We start from the raw sequence: 19,691 nt of genomic DNA on the forward strand, positions 1-19,691 counted from the left end.
AGATGACTTTGCATATTAAGCAGAGGTTCACCTGCACATCTGCCAATGTGGTATACTGCATCCATTGTACCTGGTGTGGCTTCCTCTACATTGGGGAAACCAAGCGGAGGCTTGGAGACCGCTTTGCAGAACACCTCCGCTCAGTTCGCAATAAACAATTGCACCTCCCAGTCCCAAACCATTTCCACTCCCCCTCCCATTCTTTAGATGACATGTCCATCATGGGCCTCCTGCAGTGCCACAGTGATGCCACCCGAAGGTTGCAGGAACAGCAACTCATATTCCGCTTGGGAACCCTGCAGCCCAATGGTATCAATGTGGACTTCACCAGCTTCAAAATCTCCCCTTCCCCCACCGCATCCCAAAACCAGCCCAGTTCGTCCCCTCCACCCACTGCATCCCAAAACTAGTCCAACCTGTCTCTGCTTCCCTAACCTGTTCTTCCTCTCACCCAACCCCTCCTCCCACCCCAAGCTGCACCTCCATCTCCTACCTACTAACCTCATCCCCCCTCCTTGACCCGTCCGTCTTCCCTGGACTGACCTATCCCCTCCCTACCTCCCCACCTATACTCTCCCCTCCACCTATCATCTTTTCTCTCCATCTTCGGTCTGCGTCCCCCTCTCTCCCTATTTATTCCAGAACCCTCCCCCCATCCCCCTCTCTGATGAAGGGTCTAGGCCCGAAACATCAGCTTTTGTGCTCCCGAGATGCTGCTGGGCCTGCTGTGTTCATCCAGTCTCACATTTTATTATCTTGACTGAAGATTGGTATCTGTACTGCTGGGGTTTGTTGGAGGAGGCCAAGATGGGTCATTGACCTAGCAATTCTCTGGCTGAGGTTTGTTGTGAATGCTTCAGCTGGATCTTTTGCACCCTTGCTGTCCTCAATGTGCATTGTAGGGATTGATGCAACTGTGTGGCTTGCTCAGCCATTAAAGATGGCACTTGAGAGTCAACCGTATTATGGGTCTGGAGCCACATGTATGCCGTACCAATTGAGGATGATAGATGTCCTTCCCTGAAGGATAGTAATGAGCCAGGTGGGTTTTTCCAACAATTGAAATCAAATTCCACCATCTATCATGGTGGGATTTGAACAGGGATCCCCGGAACATTAGCTGGGTTTCTGGATTACTCGTCTTAAGGGTAATACTACGACGCTACCGCTTACCCGATCATGTCATCTAAACTGTTAGCTTCATCTTTTCTGAGATCCTTTATTCTAAAAAGGACCAAATAAATATCTACTTTCAGTTGTGACTTGAGTCAATCATACAAGGCATTATGGATAACTGAGCATCATCTCTTGGAATGAAGACTAAAGGAAATCTGCAGTTTAAATCAGATTTTCTTTTGAATTCAAATTCCACCATCTGCCATAACAGGATTCAAACCTGAGTCCCCAGGAAGTTACTTGCATCTCTAGTTTAATAGTCCAGCATTAATGCCAGTAGGCATCACCTCCCCAATCTGTAAGTTATGACTCCTTGAGTATGACTATATCAGGCTGTTGCTTGACTAGTCCATGAAATTAATCCAATTTTGGATTAGTTTCTGCATTAATAGTCGAGCGATCATACTGCTGGAATACTGCCTCCCAATGCATGTTGTCTGTTTAAGTCTCCAAGAAGTGAATGCAACATTCTCGGCTGACACTCCAGTCAAGTACTGAGGAAGTGTTGCACTGTTGGAGATGTCAATTTCTCTAAAATGTAAAACAAGGTCTGATCTGCTCCTGAATGTAAAACGCTCATCTGTGGCGTGATTCAGAACTAGAGAAGAGTCATAGCAGACTCAAAATGTGATCTCTGCACTTGCTCGACAGATGCTTTCCACACTTGCTGAATCTCTCCAACATTCCCTGTGTTTGTTTGATTTCCTGCATCCACATTTTTCTTTTATTTTTGCTGTTTGACCTGTTGACTCATTTTTACATTTTCTGTCTGTCATCTGGTTCCTAATGTTTACGTGATTTTACTTTCATACTGTGTTGACTGCATCCCTGGCAATTACATTACTTCTATAACTTCTCTGTCCCAGCAACTTATTTTGTTGACCCAGTTTATCATGGATCAGTATATGTGCCACTGGATATATTGCTTAAATCTCAGAAGCTGTCAGACTGGTCTTATGTAATTTGGACCATAGCCATTTGCTCATCTTGCAAGCAGAAGTATGGTGCATCAAAATGATTAGAGCATCATTCAATGTGTATGGTGCAAACTTGCAAATGAGACAAAGGCAGCTTCCTTTGGACCTGAAAATGACCGTCTACCTCAAATTCCAATAGACAGGTAAAGCATCTCAAAAATTTGACCAAGAGGTCAAGCAAGTCATTTTGCACTGTGCGGTGACTATTTTCCACTAATAGGGTGCTGTCGTCAATTAAGAAATATTCTCCCTACCACATAACTGAGCAACTTAGTAAGTGAAAATCTGTATCAGCAAGATGCCAAGCATGTAAGCCATGTGTCCCAGTCATTGACTGAAAACAATATTTCTTTGGTTGTTCCTAATAGATGGAATACAGACTCATATAGACAAGTTGGTTGAGTAGGCAGAGAGATGCAGGTGATTCTCAATGCAGCGAGGCATGAGAATTGCATTTTTGTTGGAAGAACATTGGAAAACAGTATAACAGAGGGAATGCAACTCTAAGTGGGTGCAGAAGCTGAGGGACCTCGGTGTACCTGTCACAGATCATTTAAAGTGGCAGTACAGGTAGAGAGAGCAATAAGTAAATGTACAGTATACTCAGCTTTAGTAATAGATGCATTGGATACAAGAACATACAGGCAATATTAAACTTGTAGAAGTCACTTATTGGACCTCAGCGAGTGTTGTGGGGACCACATTATAGCAATGATGTGAATGCATTGGAGAGAGTGCATTAAAGAATAGTTCCATGTATGAAAGCTCTGCTATGAGATTTTAAAAATTGAAACCGTTCTCCTTGGAGTAAAGATTGAGGTTTTCAAAATCGTGAGTGGAATGGTTAGAGAAAAAAGGGAGAAACTGTTTCTATCTTTTATCTAAAAATTATACTCCTTTGTTCTTGATCCTTCATCAAAGGGGAGCAGCTGGTTTCTATCTACTCCGTCCATGCCCCACATAATCTTATACACCTCAGTCAGGTCCCCTTCTCAGCTTCAAAAACAAAGTTGCTGGAAAAGCTCAGCAGGTCTGGCAGCATCTGTGGAGGAGAAAACGGAGTTAACATTTCGGGTCCGGTGACCCTTCCCCTTCTCAGCTTATCCAGCTCTCCTCATAGTTAAATTGCTCCATCTGAAGAAACATCCCAGTGAATTTCCTCTCTACCCATTCCAATACAGTCACATTCTCCCAATATTGTGGCAACAGAACTGCACGGAGTACTCCATCTTTGGCCTAACCAAACTCCTGTACAGTTCCAGCATAACCTCACTATTCTTATAATCTGTGGCATAACTGATGAAAGCAAGTATCCCCTATGCTGCACTAACTACCCTATTAACCTGCCCTGCCACCTTCAGGTATCTGTAGACAAGCACTCCAAGATCCAGCTGTTCCTATAAGTTCCCAAGTGTCCTTACATTGATTGAGTACTGCCTTGTCTTGTTATTTTTTCCAAAGTGTATCACCTCATACTTACTGGGGTTAAATTTTTACCTGCTTATTGGGCTGCTCAAATGTCCATGTCAGCTGCTCAGTGGCTCACGAGCTAGTGCTGCTGCCTCATAGCACCATGGACTCGGGTTCGATTCCAGCTTTGGGTGTTTGTGTAGAGTTTGCATGTTCTCCCCATGTGGCTTCCTTCCACAGTCCAAAGATGTACAGATTAGGTGGATTAGCCATGACAAATGCCAGGTTACAGGGATAAGGTAGGGCAGTGGGTCTGGATAGGATGCTGTTCAGGGTGTCAGTGTGTGCTCAATGGGCTGAATAGCCTGCTTCTGCACTATGGGAATTCTATGATCTGTACTCTTCTGTAACCCAAAATCATCATCACAATCAGCCATCTGGCATCCATAAACTTAGTTATCATCACCCCCACACTTTCTTCTAAATTGTTTTCATGCATCAGAAACAATTAGAGACCCAGCACTGACCTCAGTGGTATGCCATTGGGCACTGCCCTCTGTTCATACAAAACCTTCGACCACTATGGTTGTCCCCTACACTAAGACAATTTTGGATCAAACTTGAGGTTACCCTGGATCCCAGGAAATAAAGGATATCATTCAATTCGCTTCTTGAGTACATGCTGTAATTATATCCTAACTTCTTTTAACTTATGCAATTGAACACCGAGATATCTGTGTACCTTAGACTTTAAGTTTAAGTGATACACAGTTTTTATTAGTCTTGCTATCAAGGTATATAACTTCTTTACATTTTTGCACATTATCCTCCTTTTTCCAGACTTCTGCTCATTCACTCCACCTGCCAATATCTATCTGGAACTTCCTTATGTCATCTTCTGAACATATTTTGCTACCTACCTTTTATCATTTTGTAAATTTAGCAACGATACTTCTTCCCCGCTGCATCCCTTCTAGAATATAGCTATTTCATTTATGACTTTCCAGTCTAATGGAGCTTTTCCTGAATCTAGAGAATTCTGGAAAATTAACACCAGTGCTCAAACTGAAACAAACAGGAGGCTGGAAGAACACAGCAAGCCTCCTGTTTGTCTCCCTTGGATTCTAGCACTACCTGAATAGCCACATCTTTTAATACCCTTAGGCCTGGAGATTGCATCCCACAGCTCCATTATTTCACTAGTGAGTGTAATTTAATTAAATTTGTTGCATCCTTCCACTTCGTGATTTACAGGTGTGAGTGGCTTTTTTTTTGTCTTCTCTATGGCAAAATTTGAAGCAAGTTATTTGTTCATTTCATTTGCTATTTCCTTATTATTGACCATTAATTGCTATTTTCAGTCTCCACAAAGCCAACCCTCGGTTCACATTATTAATCTTTTCAAATAGGTAAAGTTTTTGCTGTCTGTTTTTATTACTAGCTGGCTTATTACACTCAGTATTTTCTTCTGATAACCTTTTAGTTATTCTATATATTCTGATGAATCATCTGATCTGCCATGCAGTTATATGCTTTTTCTTCAAGTTTGATGTCTTTCCTAATTTCTTTAGTTGACCAGAGATGTTGTATTCTCTTTTTGAGAATTATTCCTTATGGTATGAATCTGTTTATTGGAGTATTCTAAGATATCTACTTAAATGCCTATCTTTACATTTCTATTGATCTAATTCCCTAAGCCTAGTAGCCCAGCCTGCTGAAACTAATATGCTATGAGTGACTCATGTAGGCTACTACTGCCAAACTAATTTTTCCATCTTAATTTTAAATAAGCTGACCAGAGTTGATTGCAAGGTGTGCCTAGCAGATAAGACAGTGGAACACACTGCAGAAATTTACCAAAGATCCTTAATCATCACTTTCCAAACCCACAACCACTTCCATGTAGAAGGACAAAGGCAGCAAATACATGGGAACACCACCTATGAGTTCACCTTCTAAGCTGCTCTCCATCCTGTTTTGGAAATATATCACCATTTCTTCACTGTCACTCAGTCAGAATCCAGGAGGGCTGTGAATGATTAGTGCTGAACATATTAAAGAGATTGATAGCTCTCTAATACTAAGGCATTCGGGATATAGGTATAATTTAACATAGGTGGAATTGAGATGGAAGATTGTCTACAATTGCATTAAATGGAAGATCGTGTTTGAAGGGCTGAATGGCCTACTTCGCCTATTTCTTATCATCCCACTTCTTTTTCTCATCATGTCGCATACATAGCCCTTACCTTGGATTTTTTTTTTAAGATTCCTTCCTGGTAACCACTGCTGTTTAGTACCATCTCTCGTTGTCTGTAAACAGCTCATACTTCTTTGAACATATGTAATTATGCCACCTGCAAAAAGTCTGCAATGCCTTCTAAAGTGGTAACGGGCTTGAAACGGATGGTGCAGAGCAGTAAATGGCTGCTGACAAAGAAACCCAAATTTAAATAAGAGACAACAAGGTGTAGAGCTAGATGAACACAGCGAGCCAAGCAGTGTCATAGGAGCAGGAAAGCTGATGTTTTGGGCCTAGACCCTTCTTCAGAAAAGGTCTGGGCCCAAAATGTCAGCTTTCCTGCTCCTATGATGCTGCTTGGCCTGCTGTGTTCATCCAGCTGACCACCTTGTTATCTGATTCTCCAGCATCTGCAGTTCCTACTATTTCTGACCCAAATTTAAATTATCATTTCTTCCTCCAGTAAAATAATCTCAATGTTTGTTGCAGACTTTGGAAACAGCAAATATTATCTGTATGAAAGAGGAGTAGTTTGCTGCCGATTTGTACTTTTCTGTACCATTTCAACATGCCCTGTTTTCTGTGCTATCTTGCAACCCATTTCATTGTCCCATTGAGCCCGATTTCCTTGATCACCTTGCACCCTCTTCACCTAGCCACCTCCAGCACCCCTTTTTCTTTGTCCTCACATGCCCCTTGCCATTCCCCTTGCATCTGCTGCCTTTCTCATTGGTACCTACTTTTCTTTGTCCCTTGTACCCCCTACTCCGTGCCCTCATTTCTTGCCCCTTGCACCACCCCCTTCACTTTGACTCCTCAGGCCCTTTTCACCTTGACTCCCAAACATCCTTCTCCTTGATCTCTCGTGTCCCTTCTCAACATCTTGCGCATTCTTTTCCCTCCTTCCTACACTGCCCTGCCCTTTACTTCACCACCCCACGTTCCCTTTTCTCTTCCCACCCCTCCATTCTACTTTTTCCCCTTCTCCACACCTTCCTTTTCCTTCACAACTCACCCTCCCCCTTCTCACCTTTCATTTTTCCAAAACCCATCCTCCCCTTACTTCCGCCGGCCCATTTACCTCACTCTCTGCTATCCATGATCTTCTCCCTATCTCATGCTTTGTTTTGCTTGTTCAACTCCCCAAAATGAACCCTCCATTCCCTCTCCCCACCTCATGTACCTGCTGTATCTTTATCCCAGCTGTATTCTACTCCTCATCTACCAATGGAATGTACATATTTTTCCCTCATCATTCCTTCTCTGAAAAAGTGTTGCTGTGTAGATTTGAGTGAGTTAACTCTCTGATACTCTGTAATTGAAGTTTAGAAGAAATAACATAAATGTCAAGAAGAAAAATCACTTGCTAAATAAATAAAATGTCATTTATATTAATTTATCGGGGGAGGCAATGGCTTAGTGGTATTATTGCTGGCCTGCTAATCCAGAGACCCAAATAACGTTCTGGGGACCCAGGTTCAAATCCCAGTGTATCAGATGGTGGAATTTGAATTCAGTAAAATATCTGGAATTAAGAATCTAATGATGAGCATGAATTCTTTATCAATTGTTGGGGAAAAACCCATCCACTTCACTAATGTCCTTTCGGGGAGGAAACTGCCATCCTTACCTGGTCTGGCCTACATGTAACTCCAGACCCACAGCAATGTGGTTGTCTGTGAACTGCCCTCTAGGCAACTTAGGATGGGTAATAAATGCTGTCTAGTCAGTGACGTCCACATCCCATTAACGAATTTTTTAAAATTATCCACATCTGTATTTATAAATCATGTTCCCTAGTGGCTATTATAAAACCAAGGATATTTTGAAATCTCTTCCATATAAATATATTAATTTACACTTGCAGTTTTCTTCCCTCATCTTCTGAAAGCACTAATTAGTACTACCTTAGGTACTATGAACCCTCCTTGACCTGGACAATGAATGTTGGCTGGAAACTTGGCTGAAATTTTGACTGATTTGATCAAAGGGATATAAAGAATGGCTTATGTCGAATTCACATCCTTATATTCCTATGTATTCATAAAACCTTAGCAGCAGGACCCAGTAGGTAGCTCTTCCTCTCTAACCAAGGGCTGCAGAGCCCACATATTCATGCATCGTGGGAGGCATGGCTGCTTTCAAAGTATTATACAAATGCAAGTTGATATCACCCCCAATGAAATCAGATCAGTCTGGAATTCTCAACCACCAGTAGGTTGGTCATACAGGCAAACTGCAATAAGATATAGGGAAAGGCTTGAAGACAGGCTCCTATCTATGATAAGCCGTCCATTTCTTCTTGACTTCTGGAGAACAGCCAAATGTGATATTTTGAATTTTGTGAAATCGACTGCTGACGTTTTCAACTACATACCTATGAAAGACAGTAGTTCTCTTTCACAAGAAAAATAATTGCCAATGGATCCAGAATTAGTGGATAATTGAGCAGGAGAGTCATCTTAGTAAGAGACATAATTATTTCTTCTTTCAGTTATCAGCTCTGTACCTCACACACTATTTGTGCTTGTTTGCAATGGCTACAATTGAAAGGAATATGTTGAGGAATTAAAACAGCCGCTGTGTGGTTTTTGTTTGATATGTGCAATATGTTAAATGATTTCAGCAAAGGAAGTTTTACGTGCATTTTATTCTTTTCCCTTTACGGTTTTTTTCTTCACCAGATCTGCGGTATTTCACAGCAAATCCTTTCGATCATATTCAGCCAGCACCGAATTCCACCAGCCAGCTGTAATTTCATCTCCAATTGTGCCTCGTGACCTGCCATTAAAATTGTCAATTCACTTCATGCTCAAACCCTTTCCAGCTATAAATTCTGCCTCCCACTTGCCTCTTCCAGAGTCCATTGATATATTAGCCTGTTATGATTTAAGAGCAGAATATTTTTCTTTGGCATTTACAAGTGGGTAGTCACACTTTCTCTTGGTTCAGTGTTCAGTTTGTGACATTGTCACCTTCATCCTGCCAGTCTGCCATCATCCTTCCTTAAGATGATAATTGCTGATGGCATTATGGTTGCCTGGTTACAAGCTCAACCAAATGGTTATTTTTCATTTGAACCCAGGCAGCAATTGTGAGCAAGCTTTTGAAGAATGGTAAACCTGTCCCTTCAAGTTGGCTTTGAGAGAGACGGTTAAGAGGAGACTTGATAAAGCTGTGCAAAATTCCCGTGGTAAGAAGGACGGTAAACAACGGGGACAGATTTCATGTGATTGGGAAAAGAAACTAGAGCCACCATGAGAGAAAATCACATTTTACTTAAGTTGTTGTGACATAAGGCTACAAGAAATAGGAACAAGAGTAGGTTCAGCCCCTTAAGCCTGCTCCACTATTCCATGGGATCATGATCCAACATTCCTCGCGTCCATTTTGTGTCCTTTCCCCACAACTGTTGATTCCCATACCGATCAAGAATCTTTGTCTCAGTCTTAAATATGCACACGACTCATAAATATACCTAGAGTGCTCTGTGGCATGAAGTTTCAAAGCGACTCAAACCTCAAGAAAGGAAATTACTCCTTATCTCAGTCTTAAATCGGCACCCTTTTTTTCTGATCTATGCCCCTGGTCCTAAACTCTTCAATGACAGAGATCATTCAGCATTTGCCCTGTCAACCCTTTAAGAATCCCGTATGTTTCAAGGAGGCCAACTCTCATTCTTCTAAACTTCAGTGAGAAGAGTTCCAACCTGTTTAGCCTTTGCTCATAAGACAATCCTTCCATACCAGGAATCATCTGAATGAACCATCTCTTTCCTTAAATAAGGGACCAAAACTGCTGGCAGTGCTCCGCATGTGGTCTTACCAGCATCTTGTACAGTTGCAGTAAGAGTTCCCTTCTCTTAAAGTCCAACTCTCTTGAAATAAGGGCCATCATTCCATTAGATTTCCTGATTACCAGCTGCACCTTTCTGCTAGTGTTGTGTTTCATGTGCAAATACCCTGAAGCCCCTTTGCTTTGCACATTTCTGTAGTTTTTCTGCACTTCAACAATGTTCTGTTTATTCTGTTCTCTTCCAAAATGAACAACTTTGCAATTTCTTACATTACACTTTATAACCATCATTTTGCCCACTTACCGAACCTATCAATATCTCTCCATAAGCAGGATCCTTCTTACAACCTGCCTTTCCGTGTATTTTTGTGTCATCTGCAAATTTGGCTCCAATACATTTACTTCATGCATAAAAGAATAGCATGAACAGATTAAAGTAACAATTTTCAAAAGGGCTTTCAATAAATACATGAAAGAAATAAAGTTATGGACAATGACCAAGGAGCAAGTGAGCAGGATGTTAACATTTGACTTTTAGACAACTTCCTTTTTTGTAAACTTCTTAATTAGATTTATCAAGTCAGCCAGGGGATACTTAATTGTAGGTCATACAGACTGATTTTATTCAATAATCTTCAGTAATCAGTCTAAATTGTGAGTTATAACCTACAGTTCTATCTTTTCAAGTTACCCAAGGAATGCTCAATGTTCAGTTCCATTATATACTTTAATTTGCCTATATGTAAAATACAAACCTCATGACCTCGCTTTTCCTTAATTATTAAAAAGCAATGCAGTTATTTACTGCAAAACTGTTTCTCTAAAGCAAGGCTTTCTGCCTTAACTATTTTTAGATCTTTTGTAGCAAAATCTTTTTTGACCCCTAACTTTTCTGTAGTGTGGTTAGATGGATCCCCTTATCAATGTTTATTGAACCAGACAATAAAGTTGTACAAAAGCAAAGTACTTTGGGTGCTGAAAATGTGCAATAAAAGCAAAAGGTGCTGGAAAGTCAGGCAGTATCTGTGGGGAGAGTGACAGTTTATATTTCAGGTTAATGACCCTGTTTTGTTGAAAGATCTCAATCATTAATTCTGCATCATTTCCAGAAGCGCTGTTATATTAGTCAGTTAAGCTTGATGTAGAACATAGAACATAGAACATAGAACAGTACAGCACAGAACAGGCCCTTCAGCCCACAATGTTGTGCCGACCATTGATCCTCATGTATGCACCCTCAAATTTCTGTGACCATATACATGTCCAGCAGTCTCTTAAATGACCCCAATGACCTTGCTTCCACAACTGCTGCTGGCAACGCATTCCATGCTCTCACAACTCTCTGCGTAAAGAACCTGCCTCTGACATCCCCTCTATACTTTCCACCAACCAGCTTAAAACTATGACCCCTCGTGCTAGCCATTTCTGCCCTGGGAAATAGTTTCTGGCTATCAACTCTATCTATGCCTCTCATTATCTTGTATACCTCAATTAGGTCCCCTCTCCTCCTCCTTTTCTCCAATGAAAAGAGACCGAGCTCAGTCAACCTCTCTTCATAAGATAAGCCCTCCAGTCCAGGCAGCATCCTGGTAAACCTCCTCTGAACCCTCTCCAAAGCATCCACATCTTTCCTATAATAGGACGCCCAAGTTAATTAATTGTATGATGGAAGAGCTAACTGAACTATCAACCAACTCATTACATCAAAGCTCTACAGATTTGTATTGAATGTTTTGAATGCTTGTTGGTAAAGTGTTGGAAATTGTTGGTAAAGTGTTGGAAAAAGTTATAAGGGATAGGATTTATAATCATCTAGAAAAGAATAAATTGATTAGAGATAGTCAGCACGGTTTTGTGAAGGGAAAGTCGTGCCTTACAAACCTTATTGAGTTCTTTGAGGTGGTGACCAAACAGGTAGATGAGAGTAAACCGGTTGATGTGTATATGGATTTCAGCTTCGATAAGGTTCCCGACAATAGGCTATAGTACAAAATGTGGAGGATTGGAATTGTGGGAGACATAGCAGTTTGGATCAGAAATTGGCTTGCTGAAAGAAGACAGAGGGTGGTAGTTGATGGGAAATGTTCATCCTGGAGACCAGTTACTAGTGGTGTACCGCAAGGGTCGGTGTTGGGTCCACTGCTGTTTGTCATTTTTATAAATGACCTGGATGAGGGCGTAGAAGGATGGGTGAGTAAATTTGCAGACGACACTAAGGTCGGTGGAGTTGTGGAGAGTGACGAAGGATGCTGTCGGTTGCAGAGAGACCTAGATAAGCTGCAGAGCTGGGCTGAGAGGTGGCAAATGGAGTTTAATGCAGACAAGTATGAGGCGATGCACTTTGGTAGGAGTACCCGGAAGGCAAAATACAGGGCTAATGGTAAAATCCTTGGTAGTGTAGATGAGCAGCGAGATCTCGATGTCCATGTACACAGATCCTTGAAAGTTGCCACTCAGGTTGACAGGGCTGTTAAGAAGGCATACAATGTTTTAGCTTTTATTAATAGAGGGATCGAGTTCCGGAACCAAGAGGTTATGGTGAAGCTGTACAAAACTCTGGTGCGGCCGCACTTGGAGTATAGTGTACAGTTCTGGTCACCGCATTATAAGAAGGATGTGGAAGCTTTGGAAAGGGTGCAGAGGAGATTTACTAGGATGTTGCCTGGTATGGAGGGAAGGTCTTACGAGGAAAGGCTGAGGGACTTGAGACTGTTTTCATTAGAGAGAAGAAGGTTGAGAGGTGACTTAATTGAAACCTATAAAATAATCAGAGGGTTAGATAGGGTGGATAGGGAGAGCCTTTTTCCTAGGATGGTGACGGCGAGCATGAGGGGGCATAGCTTTAAATTGAGGGGTGAAAGATATAGGACAGATGTCAGAAGTAGTTTCTTTACTCAGAGAGTAGTAAGGGAATGGAACGCTTTGCCTTCAACGGTAGTAGATTTGCCAACTGTAGGTACATTTAAGTCGTCATTGGACAAGCATATGGACGTACATGGAATAGTGTAGGTTAGATGGGCTTGAGATCGGTATGACAGGTTGGCACAACATCGAGGGCCGAAGGGCCTGTACTGTGCTGTAATGTTCTATATTCTATGTTCTATGCTGGTAGACAATTAAACAAAGGAGAAAGTTTGACAAATGTTCCCATTCTGAATGATGGGGAAGCATAGCACATGAGTGCAAAACATGAGGTTGAAGAATTTTCAACCATCTTTTGCCCTGAGGGTTGAGTGGGTAATCCACCTCAGCCTTCTCCCGAGGTCCACAGCATCTCAATGTCACTATGAAAGCCTGTACCGTCAACACCCTGAGGATTCCATTGACCTAAAGCTGAACTAAACCAGCCAAATAAATACTGTAGCTGCAGGAATAAATCAGAGCCACTAAGAATTCCATAGAAAGTAACTTACCTCTGACCACACAAAGCCTAAATCTGTTCCCAACAACATCCACTATTCAGGGCAAAGTAGACCAACTAATTGACTAACTACTATATAACTACCTAACCACAACCCTAACCGTTCACTCTTGTGCAATACCAGCACACAGTGGCACTAGTGTGTATCGTCTGCAAGCTGCATTGCAACAACTTGCCAAACCTCCTTTTGACAGTACTTTCCAAACCCATGATCTCTACCACATAGAAGATTAAAGACAACAGACTTGTGGGAACACGACAAGCTACAAGTTTCCCTCTGAGTCATGCATCACCCTAAATTGGAACTGTATTACTGTGCTTTTGCTGTCACTGGGTCAAAGAAGTGAAGCTTTCTTCCGACTAATGTCTTTGATGTACCTACACCAGAAGGGACTGTAACAGTTGAAAAAGTGGCTGACCAGCACCACCTCAGTTCAGCTTGATCAACAAATGTTGGTCTTATCCACAGCGATAAGATCCTATGAAAGAATTCTTTAAAAATTATTTAGACATGTATTATTTTGAAGGTTTTGGAGTAGATCAGTAGCTCGGGTTGTGGGTGTTGATGTTGGTTGGCTTGTCGAGCTGATTTGTTGTTCCGCAGACATTTCGTTACCGTGCTTGGTAACATCCTCAGTGCAGCCTTTGATGAAGCGTCGATGTGCTTTCCCGCCTGGATTTTAAAGTCTGGGGTCCATTGCGATGGATTACCTCACTTCTGGGTTCCTCCATAGCAGAATGTATATGGGCTCGAGCTCAATGGGTTTATTAATAGCAAGTTTCATGGACTGCCATGCTTCCAGGAATTCTTGTGCTTGTCTCAGCCTAGCCTGTCCCAGGATCTTGGTGTTGTCCCAGTCAAAGTCGTGGTTCTCCTTGTCCATGTGGATTGAGATGAGTGAGTATTGATGGTATTGACACCATCAAGTCAAAAGAATTTTACTACATGCTATTTCAGAATAGTCTTTTCTTCCACAGATTAACTATCTGCACACCACATGGTTAATGACCCAATATAGTTTGGAGCCATGCAGTATCACTGATATTGTTTTACGGCGTTGAGTTTGCCAAAAAATTACGATGTCACTGAGTTATTCCTTTATGCATACTTTCTTCAAACTTTTCCATCATCTCATCAATACCCTTGATGGCACTTGGCAAAATTGATTTATCACCTTGTCCCCAGTCAAATCCGTGGTGATTTCAAACTTGCTTGATATTTTCTACTTTTCTCCCTGCAGCCATTCTGCAAATTTTTGAGTTAAGGTCATTTAATTTAAAATAAAATCATTGCACTTAATGTTTTTAATTCTAAGCCACAATCCATCAAAGCACTTGTTTATTGTCTTCAGTTTTGTGTATGGAGTGAAACGGGTGTAAATGACACATGAGCTGTCATACCATGATGGGAGGAATTAATGAAGAAGCAAATTATTTAGACTTGATGTCAGGCCTGAAATGGTTGGCATTGTTGAAGTGCATTAACTTTCAACTGTCTTCTGACTATGTCTGAAATTCATAGTATGTCTTACAAAGCATCAAGTTCAGTATAGTGAAGAAATCAGAATTCTATGACTTGTCATTATTCTTAATTTCAATTAATTTGTTTTTGATCAATGAATTCTTAAAACCGTGTTGTGGTCTGAAGTCTGAGATTTGTATAAAATTTCTATTTAGAACAGCAGACACCAGTGAATAAATTACAGGATGGAATCTAATTGATGGTTTCAGTCTTTTTAAGCAACGCATTTGATTCAAATGAAGGAGGAGGAATTTGAGGTTTCATTTTCAGTTTGGCTCTTCTACTTGTGCACAAGTACAGTTCTAGGGCTGTTGAGAGGGGAGAGAAAGACTTGAACTACGTATAAGTATAATTGACACAATCCCTTCAAATAGTCCATTGAGTGAGCAAGGTACAAAGTCAGCTGAAGAAAGTGAAACAGTGTTCAGTAATGTCATGCAAGAAACAGCAGTATAATGCAGGGCACTTGCTGTGTTCTGACAGAGTTAACAGGTGTTGCAAGTTATTGGTCAATACTGAGACTGAAAAACAAGAGGATTGGTCTCCTGTGAGTAACAGTTGTGAGGTATGACAAAGATCAGTTGATGACTGATGTATAAGAGGTCCAAAATCATTTCGGGAAATCTTTATTTTTCACTTGTACCTGCTGATGTGCCCAGACATTGTTCATAATAAGTCAAATGCCTTGAACGTAGCACAGCTAATGACTGACCTCCATCTATATGAATTAACCATAATTTTGATCTGACCTAAGCGAAAGGATTTTGATCCTTTTGTTAGGTTGCACTTTATAACTTGCACAATGTTACAGGGCTAATGGTAATGTCATGTTCAGTTTTCAGGACCCTTTGGCATCACAGGTGTATTTTTAAGCCATTAGTCTTACTGAAATCTTTGCTTCTTGTTTCTGGACCATCTGGCCCAGAGATAAGGACGTTACAGCTGTGCCAGAAGATCCCATGGAGAATGATTGAGGACAGATTTTTCCTTCTTATTAAGGTAATTATACATCTTGCTTAATCCCAAAAAAACTAGATTGTTTTTAATTTATAATTTATAACTGCATCAAAAGACTCTCCTCCCAGCTTTGCTTCAAGTTTTATCTCTTTAAAGAAGGTTGTTATTTTGGTTAAGAAATGCATGCTGGATTTTCAGATTGAAAATCTGTTGGGATTCATGACCCCAGTCTTGAATAACCATCTCTTTATGCGTCCTTGCTCCAACCCCAGAGTCCTCAGATGTATTTATGTGAATAAAGTTTATTGCCCAATGCTGAATTATTTCTCTACTTGGTTCAGTCTCACAAGAAACACCCTGGGATAGCTTAAAAGTGCACCTTATAGCCTGGAGTAACAGAAAAATGAATAGAATGAATGTGAGATGGATGTAGACACATTCTCAATTGTCAGATAGATATTGCCTTGATCATAGGTTTTAAAAAAACACCTTGATATTGGCACCTGGGAGGAAGAGCCTGAAATTTTGTTCCTTTCTCCCAGCAACATCTGACAAGTGACTGAGCTGGATCACATGACTGGTCAGGATCTTAAATCCAAATTGTTGATTCTTTCCTTTCCTGCTCCACTTCCATGTCCAGATTACAGATTTTACAATTTGTAACTCCCACCCCTAATATCTACATCACCTAAAATGGCAAGGAGAAAAAAATGCATGAGAGCATCGAATTCTCCTCAAAATGGAACACCAAGCCAACCACTGCTGCTGCTGCTTCCTGATCAATATTGGTCAGCGAGCAAAGATGGGATGGGACTTGGAGCAAGTTAGAACACGGAAGCAGAGCTTTGCATGATCTTGATTATTTCATGAAATGTAGAATATGGCGATTCACTGCATTACAGAAACCTAGATTTTAGGACAAAATGTCAGAGCTCGTTTCCTCAGGGACTGTTACAACTAAAACAAAAGAGATGTTTTCATTCAGAGTGAATGGTATTGCTTGAAATGGGCAATCTTATCAGCCTTTCTCAAGGGCAACTAGGGACAGGCACAAAATGCTGACCAGCCAGCAATGCCCACAGTCCACAAGTACATAAAATATGATGTTTATTGTCCTCAGAAACACACATTAGTTCTATTTCTGTATGCCATCTGATCCTCTGCTACCTTTTCCTTCCACTACCTGGCTAATCCAGTTTTAAATGTGAGTTTTAATTCTCAGTTCCACTTTTTCCATTGCTGCACTGGGTTTTACTGTTCATAAATCCAATTATTTTCTTATATTCTGCATTTTATGTTGCCTTTTCCTAGACCTTTAAATAATTGAAAACTATCAATTTTGCACCATACCTTCATAATTTGAAACACTTCTGTCAAATTATCCTTTTATCTCCTGTGAAATAACAAAAACAGTCCTTGTTCTCTCATCTCACCACCCCAACCTGAAGCCACTGCTCTATTAACAGACTGAAAATCAGATGAACAGTTGGCTGGAAATGATATCAATTTGGGAAGATTTATTTTGTAACTGCATCTTTTCTGAGATGTTTTTGCTTCATTTATTTCGTTGGTCAGGAATGGTTTCGTTGTTGGGAAGGAGAAACAATCGGCAAATGACGAGAGGGTAGTGATGTCATCCTTTATCTGCTCCTGTTGTACAATTAGCAGCAATTTATCACAATGTAGAAATAACCTTGCCAGGTTTATTTTTAACTGTTCCTCTGACTTTTTATAAACTACATCAGCTTTGTTTGCAGTGCACAGCTCAGATATTTTTGAAGCAAATTGGTCAATCAACTCCTGTAATCAGAAGCAGATTAACTTGTTTCAAGTTGCTGAGGAAAGAATTTAATCTTCAAAAACTGCTGCCAGGTGATAACATTCCCTCAATGTTTATTTAAGCTGAGCTGCTCTCTGTGCATCCAGCTCAAGCATGCATGTTCTGCTTGGCTTTGTTGTCACTGCTGCCACCCGCTGATTTAGATGACAGACTATGACTTTATTTGACATGTCTGTATGATCTGTTGCCTGCTTTATTACATTCATCTTTTGAGATTTAGTTTGATCTAAAATTAAATTGCCATCTTAACAATTGCAATTAAATAAAATCCAGTGAATTAAACCATAAACATTTCATTATTTTTGGCTGTTTTACCACCTCCTCTGATGCAGATTACTACTGGAGCACAATCTCTCAGGTATTTCTAGCCCTATTCTCAGTAATTAGATGCCGCTACCTTTCTTCATGTACTTCTGTTAAACTATGGCCAGTTGTTAACCATTGTAAACTTGGCTGAATTGCTCCATCAGTTAATGGCCAAGTGTATTTTTCTTTGCTGGACAATACAGAGAAGGACTTGGATTTATAATAATGCATTTTATTTGCCCTCAGTGTGGTACTGAATACTGAATAATTGGTGTAGGCGCTGCCTAATTCTTCATTTCACACACCACCCCCCCCCAGTAAGACACACCTATCCAGTTTAGCGGCCCTGACAGTAATTGTAAAGGTACTAAGGCCATTATAGCACAGGGCTTAGCGTTATGTTTAGAGGTGTAGTCTGTAACATATCTTTACTCATTAAAAATGCCACTTGAGCTGCTGGGACTTGAATTAACATAACAAAAACAGACTATCTGGTCATAATCATGTTGATAACCATGTTTTGTTTTTAATAAGTGTTGGTAGAATACAGATTTTAGTCTCTGCCGATGCAACCAAAACAGAAACCGAAGGAACGGCAAACATTAATGTTGCATTTGGAGGATGCAGATTAAAAGATTGACAAGAATGACTTCAGGAATGAAGAACTTCTGCTATACAGATAGATTGGAGGAGGAGGGTCTATATTCTTTGGAGAAAAGATGATTGAAAGGAGATTTGATGTAGATATTCTAAACCAGGAGGGATCTGGACAAGAATGGGGGAAAATGGTTCTCATTGCTGAAAGGGTTGGGAACAAGAGGGTGCAGATTAAGCCATGGGAAAAGTCTTGTTCATGCAACAAGTGGTTGATTGTATTGCTTTGGTTGGAATGCACAACCTGAGAGTGCTGTGGTGATGGTATGATCATTTGAAGTAATCAAGATGGAATTGGGTTAATGTCTGCAAAGGAAGAATGTCACCATTCTGGGGAAGAAGGGGTATGTGACCAGACAAATTGCTCATCCAGAGAGGGTGCACAGACACAGGTTGAGTTACCATCTGCTGTGTGATTCAGAGTGATCTCTCATCCTAAATAGAGAAGTCCAGAACAGTGGAGTAAAGTCTTAGAATTAGGTTCCGGAATGATGTCAAGAACCATATTTTCATAAACGGTAACAAAACTCTTCCGAACTAGCTGTTATAGCTGCAGGGTCAATAAAAAAAAGTTCAAGATGAAAATAGGCACTTTTTTTGTGTGATGAGAGTACTGTGATATTGGAAAGGAATAATTTAAAGTGTGTCAGTTGAGTTAAGGTACAGATCAACTATGATCCAATTAAAGGGTAGAATCTGTTCAAACTTCTGAATGGTACATTCCTTTCTTGTGTGCTTGTACTCCTCTCTCCCTATCTCGCTCTCTCTCTCCCCCTGTCTCTCGCGCTCTCTCTCTCTCTCTCTCTCTCTCTCTCTCTCTCCCCCTGTCTCTCGCGCGCTCTCTCTCTCTCTCTCCCTGTCTCTCGCGCTCTCTCTCTCTCGCTCTCCCCGTCTTGCGCGCTCTCGCACTCCCCGTAATAGATGAGGGGAACATGAGTAGAGTTCCAAATCAGGTTGGCGTGTGGTTTGGTGGGGAATTTGCGAATGGTGGTGTTCCCAACTCTGCCGCCCTCTCCTCCTAGGTAGTAGAAGTTTCAAGGTTTGGAAGATGCTGTCAGAAAAGCCATGGTGAGTTATTGCAGTCACTTATCAATGGTGCACACTGCTGCCATATCTCCACTACCTCACTGGTGAAGTAAATGAATGTTTAAGGTAGTCGGTGGGTTGTCAGTCGCAACTATTTTAACTTAGGGTGTCAAACTTCTTGAGTGCTGTTGGAGCCACACTCATCCAGGAAAATGGAGCATATTACATCACAATCCTGACTTGAGCCTTGTAAATGATGGACAGGCTTTAGTGACTTAATTGAGATATTTGATGCAGAATTCCTAGACCTTGACCTGTTGTTGTAGCCACAATATTTACATAGCTAGTTCAGTTGTTGATCATTG

General features: G+C 40.9%; 1 protein-coding gene across 1 annotated transcript in view; it reads left to right on the plus strand.

The window, feature by feature from the left end:
- The window catches only part of snd1 (staphylococcal nuclease and tudor domain containing 1), an 879,367-nt gene that overhangs the window by 669,660 nt on the left and 190,016 nt on the right, over positions 1-19,691 (plus strand). The gene's annotated exons all lie outside the window — the stretch shown is intronic.

The sequence above is a fragment of the Stegostoma tigrinum genome, chromosome 25 (assembly GCF_030684315.1).
Source record: "Stegostoma tigrinum isolate sSteTig4 chromosome 25, sSteTig4.hap1, whole genome shotgun sequence".
In the NCBI taxonomy this organism is placed as follows: Eukaryota; Metazoa; Chordata; class Chondrichthyes; order Orectolobiformes; family Stegostomatidae; genus Stegostoma; species Stegostoma tigrinum.